This window comes from Camponotus floridanus, unplaced genomic scaffold, assembly GCF_003227725.1.
Source record: "Camponotus floridanus strain SB8 unplaced genomic scaffold, Cflo_v7.5 scaffold284, whole genome shotgun sequence".
Taxonomy (NCBI): Eukaryota; Metazoa; Arthropoda; class Insecta; order Hymenoptera; family Formicidae; genus Camponotus; species Camponotus floridanus.
In genome coordinates, this window is record NW_020229419.1 from 136,125 (window position 1) to 145,706 (window position 9,582).

General features: G+C 31.3%; 1 pseudogene; it reads left to right on the forward strand.

Moving 5' to 3' along the window:
- The first annotated feature begins 3 nt into the window (after positions 1 to 3).
- On the forward strand, positions 4 to 9,183 carry LOC112638307 (annotated as a pseudogene).
- Positions 9,184 to 9,582: the final 399 nt, after the last annotated feature.

Consider the following 9,582-nt stretch of genomic DNA (forward strand, 5'->3'; position numbering starts at 1 on the left):
CTTACATGGAATTGCAAAACTTTATAATGCAGGATTACAGCTGCAAATCGCAAATTTATATCCGGAAGTTATGTTCCCTGTGAGTCGTAATACACCGATGATTTCTCATCTTATAAGGTAAATTTTGCTTAATATAAAATTTTAAATTTTGCTTAATATAAGATTTTTCAACGTTATGTTTATTACAGTAAAACAGCACAATTTTAAAAACAAAAAAATAAATTGCATTATTTTTAACGACTAATTTAGACTTTTAAACACTAATAACGCTGTTATATTGTAAAATTAATGACATGTTTTACAGATGGGATCATTCCGAAGATTGGTATGCATACCGTTATTTTGCACAAAGAAAACTTTACATTGGGGAAGCAATTGTTACCATTAATTTATTAGATGAAGAATTTACATATATGACCGGGCATGTCGTTAATAGAAAAAATTTATTACCGGCTACAGGATATCTTTTCCTGATATGGCAAATGATCGGCTGGTTAAAAAAGCGAAATCATCTCGATGTACCAATTGTATTTGAAGATGTCAATTTCTTACGTTCTACAGTTCTGTCGAAGCAAAATCTAGTCAATTTAACTCTTATGATCCAAAAGGGTAACTGATACAATTAAAATAATGTGATATAGATATATAAAGGGATAAAAATTTTTTAAGATATAAAATATGAATAAGTGAAAAAATTCAATTGAAAAAAATAAATTAAAAAAAGATTTGTATTTAATAAACAAAAATTATTAACAGATTGTCAATAAAGCAGCAGATTCGACCAAAAATTGCAATATATTAGTATTGTATTAAGCTTGTATTCTGTTGAAAAAGTAAACATTATACAGAAATCTTAAAATTTCTGCTGTCAGTTTACAGTAAAAAAATGTTTTGTTAATTTTGTTGATTTGATTGATCTGTTTGATCTTTATACATATCATTTTTATTTTTATCTTTGCTATTTTAATTAATGTAATGCTAAAAATCTATGCTCGAAAGATTGCAATTTAAAGATACCATAGCTAAGTTAATTTTCTGTAATTTATTAAAATTATTGGTTACCCGATATAACAAAGTTTCTTACGCAAATGCATATCAGAAGTAGCACTTATCTGATCATTAATAATGCTATAGGAACACTTTCATTAAAATAAAAATTTATTTTTATTTATTGAACTTGCAAATTGTGTACTATGATTGGTATTTACTTTCCACAATTGAAGGCCAGCTGGAATTTATTCTTTGTTAAAAACATCCACTCTTTATGACACATAGAATTTCTTTATAAAACATGGAATAGAATTTCCGTTTATAAATTAAATATTCATACAAGAAATTGATAATCGTATTCTTATAGATAGTTGCAAATTCGAAATAATCGAAGGGGACAGTGCTGTCGTCACTGGAATAGTACGAATTCCTGATAATATTAAAAACGAGAAAATATGTAGCACATTCATTGATCGAAATGACAATGACAAAGAGGAGATGAATATAAAAGATATTTACAAAGAATTGAAACTTCGTGGTTATCAATATACCAGCGAATTTCGTGGATTAAGAAGTGCGTCAATCACAGGAAAGAATGGTCATATTGCCTGGACTGACAATTGGGTAACGTTTATGGACAATATATTACAGATGATGATTTTAGGGCAGGATTCGAGAAGTCTTTTTGTACCAACAAAAATTCGTAAAGTGGTAATCGATCCAAAATCTCACATAAAATATATTGAAAAACTTTCAAATAAAAAAAAACGTAAGTATTACAGAATTAAATAAACTATATACGTATTTAATCGAATATTATTTTTCGAAAAATATATACTTGATATGATATTGTCTTTATATCCGCAGAAGTTCTTGTGCAAAATTATAAGCACTTAGATGTTTTGATATCTGGAGGAATAGAAATACACGGTCTTATAGCTACAGCTATATCTCGTCGACAAAATGTAGCCAACCCCGTTTTTGAAGAGTACAAGTTTGTTGCTCATCGAGATTTAAATGTGACATCTTTGCAAGATGCAATAAGAATGTCGGTGCACGTTGCACTTGAGTGCCATAACATGATAAACGTAAAAATCATTGAATTTATCGAAAGTAGCGATGAAATGATGCCGGAGAATTTAAATTCTTTACATGTTTATAAAATTTTAGACGACTTACCGCAAATTTGTTACAATATCAAAATAGTAACGAGTAACGAACGATTCAAAGATATTTCTTTGCCCAACAATATTTCTACGATGGAATTTGATAAACTGACGAAAAATGAAAATTGTTTGATGATTATAGGTTTCGGAATTTTAACAAAAAATAGAAACGATTTATACGAACAATTGTTGTCTGCCATAATGCCAAGAGGATTTCTTCTGACATTCGAAGAGTTAGATGCTATTTACGATTACTCATGTCTGGACAAATATGGATTAAAAGTAATTTTGGAAAAACGCACCAATGATAAGACAATTGTATTATTAAGAAAAATACAAGATTTTAAGACGAATCAGCAGATTGTGCATGTAAATAATTACGAATTTTCGTGGATAAATGAGATTAAATCATTCATGAACGTGGAAAATGACAACACAAATACGAGAATTATAATCGTCGCAGAAGGAGACTTCGAATGCGGTCTACTCGGCCTTGTCAATTGTTTGCGAAAAGAACCGGGTAGTGAAATGATTAGAAGTGTATTTATTCAAGATGGAGATGCGCCTGCTTTTTCATTGCAAGAATCGTTATATATGAAGCAGCTACAACTGGATTTACCCATCAATGTTATACGTTCTGGCATTTGGGGATCCTACAGACATTTTCCATTATCATTATTAGAACCAAAACTCGTACAGAATGCTTATGTTTCTCAAATGGTACGATTTTAAGAAGATTCGGATTATTATATTTAGGAAGATAGTGATAATTCCCTTAATAAGCTTAAAATAACTTATTATATTTATTTATTTTAGGTGCGAGGTGATCTGAGTACTCTTTGTTGGATGCAAAGTAGGGTATCTTTCGTTAACAATAATGAAGAAAATCTAGTAAGAGTAGTTTATGCATCTATCAATTTTAGAGATGTCATGATAGCTAGCGGTAGACTCACCATTGAATCTATTACAACCGAACGAAATAATAATTCTTTAATTGGAATGGAATTTGCTGGTTTTAATAAAACTGGGCAAAGAATAATGGGATTATGTTCAACAGGGTAAGCGAATATTAGATAAAAACTTGATAAAATCTTAATATGTATGTGAATAGAATCTTAATGTGTATATTCTTAATAAAAATAAACGAATATTCTAAACGTATATTCTTAATAAAATAAATTTTGTATATTTAAATTAGAAACGTTTTCGATGAAGTAAAAAATGAAAAAGTTACTATATTTTACATGCTTTTTTTCATTCTTTATCTAACCTTTACATATTATTCACAAAAAATATTTCTTTGACTTAATTTTAACATAATATATTTTTATATGATTTTCTAAATTATATTATTTTCAGAGGAATGACAAATATTCTCATAATTGACAAATATCTTAGTTGGATCATACCTGACATGTGGACGATGGAAGACGCTGCGACGGTTCCTTGTGTATATAGCACGTGTTATTACGCTTTGTATTTGAATGGTAAAATGAAAAAAGACGACAAAATATTGATTCACTCTGGTAGGAGGTGTTGGTCAAGCTGCCATTTATCTTGCCCTTTACGAGGGTTGCGAAGTGTTTACGACGGTTGGGAGTATCGAGAAACGAGACTTTATAAGAAAAACGTTTCCTTCTATTCCCGAGGATCACATTGGAAACTCTCGTGATACGAGCTTCGAACAAATGATTATTCAGGGAACAAAAGGTCGCGGAGTGAATATCGTATTAAATTCTTTAGCTGAAGAGAAACTACAAGCGTCCGTCCGTTGCTTAGCAAAGGGTGGTCGTTTTCTCGAGATTGGAAAGTTTGATATGGTCTCCAATAATCCTCTAGAAATATTTGCATTTTCGAAAGGTATTAGTTTTCATGGCATCTTATTGGATAAGTTATTTTCTGCAGAACCAGAGAGTAAGGCAATACTACGGAACAAGTTAATGGAAGGCTTAAAGAATGGCGCCATCAAACCGTTATGCAGAAAAGTTTTTGAAAAGCATGAAATAGAAACTGCTTTTAGATATATGGCTGCTGGAAAGCATATTGGAAAGGTATGATGGTTTCTTAATGTACGAATACTTCTGTCTATTTTCCTTAATTAAAATTTAAAATTGAACGTAAGTTGTGACGCGAACTTTTCACATTAAGTATTTCACAATAAGTATTTTCATTAAGTATTATTATCAAGAGATTTTAAAATAACAAAATTAAATAGCTTTTTCTGATGTATCTTCTCAACTATGTTGTAATATGTAAAAGTTATCCATTATGCTTCTTTTCTCTTTATGTTTGTTCCGTATGTTCCGACCAGAATCTAGATCGCGGAACCTATCTATCGATCACGAAATCCTCAGATGCTCGCGCGACTCCTCCGAAAACTCCATCATTCTTATCGCGATACATACAATTAAGCGTCATCCCTTCGCGTCCACTGAAAAGTTCTGGCGCCATACTCTAACTGCGAGCTTGCGCCTAATTCCGACGCGCAGGATCTATCGATCTGCCAGTCCTCAAACGATTTATAACGCGTCAACAATTAATTGGTCCACGTAAGCAGGAAGAAAGCTTCCGCCTTCTGCTCCGACTTGCGTGCCTTCTTCTTGTTCTGTCGTTTGTTGCTTCAACATCGCGCCGCTCCTCGGTGGTTGTTTTCTCGAAGTACCGCGAATGAAATTTGCTGTGAGAGTTTCACGTTTGTCGCGTGTAATTAAAGTCGCAAATCGAAGGCGAGTTTCGTCTTGTTGATCCCGCGCGTGGTCAAATAAGGAAAGTGAAATCTTCCTCGCCGCGTATGCGGATTCTCTGCTATCTTGGCTATCGTAGCACCGGGGAGAAATTCGAGAGCATGTGCGAAAGAAATATTTTCCAACGGTCCGCGTAATATCAATTGACTGTCGCGTGAATAATCAAATTTCATGAACATTGTAAGTACGATTCCGAAATATATTTGTGACTCTTATACATAGAACAACTCTGATTCTTTTACGCTTTCCTCGTATCGATTCCCATTCGGGAGCGATCCCACGCCTGATCCCAATTAATTATTTTAATTCCTATACAATGTTCATTTGGAAAAACTCTCCTTCTTTTAAAGATTTTTTTATCAATTCTTTTAAATCTCTTTACAAATTTACACATTTTATTTGATAATTTATTCATTTTTATAGGTTCTTATCTGTAATCTTCATTTTTCCTAATAGCTTCTCGCCTTTTGTATGTTTTTCTTTTTTCCTCTTCCTGATACTTCAAAATATAATGTAATATTATTTACAGATAATGATAAAAGTTCAAAAAGAAGTTGAACTGGAAGCACCTATACTTGCACATCCCCGGTATTATTGCCTGGAACACAAATGCTACATCGTTATAGGTGGTCTGGGTGGCTTCGGTCTAGAATTAATTGATTGGTTAATTTTACGTGGCGCAAGAAATTTAGTATTAACTTCGCGAACTGGGATAAAAAATGGTTATCAGCAATCAAGAATAACGTTATGGCAATCTTACGGTGTGAATGTTCAAATCGTTACATCTGCTGATACTTCGAAATACGAAGACTGTAAATCTATATTGCAATTTGCCGAAGAACAAGGTCCCGTGGATGCTATATTCAATCTCGCAGTTGTGTTGAAAGATGACATATTCAAGAATCAGTCCCCACAAGCATTCGAAGATTCTTTAATATCAAAGGCATGGACGACGAAAAGGATGGATGAATTATCAAGAACAATTTGTCTTCAGCTCCGACATTTTGTTGTTTTTTCTTCCGTTTCATGTGGAAGAGGTAACGCGGGCCAAACAAATTACGGAATGGCAAATTCCGCAATGGAAAGAATTTGTGAAAGAAGAATGAAAGAAGGTTTACATGGTTTGGCTATACAGTGGGGCGCGATTGGTGACGTAGGACTTGTCGCAGATATGCAAGAAGATGACAAAGAACTTGTTATTGGTGGTACATTGCAACAAGAAATATCCTCCTGCTTGGACACATTAGAAGCATTCTTGCTACAAGATCGGTCAATCGTAAGCAGCATGGTTGTTGCTGAGAAAAAAAAAGATTCTGGCGAAGCAACGAATCCATTTGAAACGGTTGTAAACATTATGGGTAAATTTATTAAGTATATATTATGTAAAAGATTCGCATATACAAAATAAATTTTTATTGCAAAAAATATAAATTTTAATAATTCTTATATTGCAGTTTCAAGATTAGATAAGATCTGATTAATCATGTGTAAATATTTAATTCTTTCTCTAATTTTAAAATAGGATTGAAGAATCCAAACATGGCGGCACCAAACATGTCACTGGCTGAACTAGGCATGGATTCAATGATGGCAGTTGAGATTAAACAGAGATTGGAGACAGAATTCGATATTTTATTGACGGCACAAGATATTCGAAATCTCACTTTTGCAAAACTTAGAAAATTGACAAATACATCTGAACAAGGAAAGATGTATCGAAAAGATGACACCGAAGCTAATGTAAATAGTTTGGACGGTTTAAAAACATTGACTCGAAAACTTAACGATTCAGACTTGAGTCCAGACATTTATGTTAAACTCGATACAGAGAGGAAAGTTGCTGGGAGTGAAATATTCCTTATACCAGGAATCGACGGGTGTGCAAGTGTATATAAACTGATAGGATCGAAAATTAAATCTTCGGCGATATGTTTGCAACATGGTGTACTTAATATGCCAGGTGTTACTTCGTCAGTAATGAAATCAGCAGCATATCTTCTGCCTGTACGAAATTATAATCTGTTTAAAATCATTATTTAAATAGTATAAATTGTTATGCACTTAATTTGATTATATATAAGCATACGCGCATGCATGCATGCGCGCCATTTTTACATATAGTTTTCTACATGTTTGCTTATTTTTTCAGCACGTATTGGAGAAAATACAAAGTCGAAAAGAATTTATAATTATCGGTTATTCATTTGGATCTTTAATTGCCATTGAATTAGCGAGATTATTAGAAGCTGAGAATTTCTCCGGACGTTTAATACTTATAGATGGAGCTCCTGATCAAATAAAATTCTTGCTTAAGAAATCTTTTTATCATACTACAGAACAAGAGTTACAAAATAATGTTTTACTTTTTTTAATCCAATTGTATCTTGACTCTAACATTGAAACGGTTAGTCAATTATTAAAAATATATATGTATAGTTAATAGAATAGTATATAGTTAATAGAATAAGAGGACAATTTTTGAAATAATTTGTTAGAATGTGCTTTAAAATTATAAAATAAGCTAAATTTTTATTAGATTATTTTATTATATTATTTTATATAATCTAAATTACAAAGATTTTGTAAAGTTTCTTTAACGTAATTTAAATTATATGAAATAACATAATATAATACAAGCATATTATTTTATTATAAATTATTTACTTTAGGTTAGCTGGAAAAATTTTTATTTTCACGTATGTTACAGAGGATACATTTCTAAGTAATACACCGTTTGAATTTTGCGGTAATCTTTTTTCGTTTCTGGGATGTGCACTTTTGAAGTTTCATACTTTTATGTCATCCTTTCACGTTTCTATTTCTGTGTTTACATTTGCTCATTACGGTTTTATTATATATTACATTTTACTTATGTGTTTATATTTTTTTTGTTTACGTTTACTCGTTATCGCTTTCATGTCGTTAAACTATAGAATTATTGTTTAGTTTCGTTAAAAATCTTGAAGCCAGTGTAACATTTAATAAGTGTTTGTAATACAAACTTTGTATGTAACTTTCTTCGTTTTGCAAAGTACACGCGTGGATATCGTGTGTTCCGCTCGTCCCTACGGGGGGCTCCATTATCGGAAGATCTAATGCAATTCGTGTCTGAATTATGGAATATATCTAGCTTTGCATAAGTTACAAACTTATATAAACTCATGAACTATATGAACCATGTGAAGCGAAATGTCATATGTTAAATAAGATATTTCCTATACACTTCACAGACACAGGTTAAATAAGGTTATAGGTTTCATCCGAAAGTGGTGCCCCCCCCGTAGGGGGGAGGGGGGACGGAACACACGGTGCCCACGCATGTACTTTGCAAGACAAAACAAAGTTTACAAATACATATATTCTATTAAATATATTTCTTCTTAAACATATATGACGTGGTAAAATTATATTCTATTCATGAAACTTTTTGTTAATAACTATTTAATAAATAAAGCGGCTAAAACTTTCTGAATGTTATTCAGAAAGACCTCGGTAAATGTAAGCAGAAAAATATAAATATTTAGAAACATATTTAGAATGTAATGAAAAGATGATACAAGTAAGTATATAATTTCAAAATCATACTATATGTCTCAGGAACGAAGAGAGACCGCCACAAAATTCAAACGGTATATTATTTAGGAAATATTCTCTACAACATATGTAAAAATAAAGATTTGTTGAACTGTATAACCTAAACTAAACATTTACTTATTTTATTTCAGTTTAAAATGCAGATTGCCATTTTTTTGTACTGATACAATATTATTATTTACAGTTTGCATTAGAACTAAATAAGTGCAATACGTGGGAAGAGAAATTAGAACTATTTACTGCAAGCTTTTCGAAGGATATCAATGAATTAACTGTTGAAAATCAGAAATTGTTATGTTCGACGATATATGATCATATAATCGCTATACAAGATTATAATATAACATCATTGCCACGTCTTAAATCATCTATAATCTTATTAAAACCCACACTTATGGATATCGTTTTTACTGAAGAAGATTATGGTCTACATAAGGTAAATTTGAATAGAACATAATATTTTGTCATTTTTAAGATTATTCTTATAAATAAAATATATTTTTAGATTACCGAAAGTGCAATACAAATACATTACGTGGAAGGTACTCATGTCACAATAATGGACAACGATGAAGTAGTATCACTTATTAACGAATCATTGTAAATTATAAAAATATGAAGAAAAGAGAGTACTGTATGTTTTCTTTAATGATTCTATTCAACAATTAAAGGATAAAAAGATAAACCTGAACCAACAAAACAATAATATTGCTATTTTTAATGTCTGAATTCCATATGATAAGATTCAGCTTAATTTTAGTTATTTAACTAACATTTAACTATCATTTAATCTGTCACTACTAAAAATGCGATTAAATTATTGTTACAGATCATTAATATCGCAGAGCGTCACTAATGCAATCTTCTATCAAGAGAGAAACTGTACGTTTTCTCTTTGTGTGTTTGTGATGTATGTTGATAGCGGTGATGTTAAAGATGCTTCTTAAATGAAAATTTCCATATTTGGATTTTGTATCATGATATCTTCACATTTAAAAATCAAACAGAATATAAATGAAGATACTTTTTTCATACAAATCAAACTCCGCTGTATCCGATTAAGCTTAATAAGAATTCGATCCATTCAG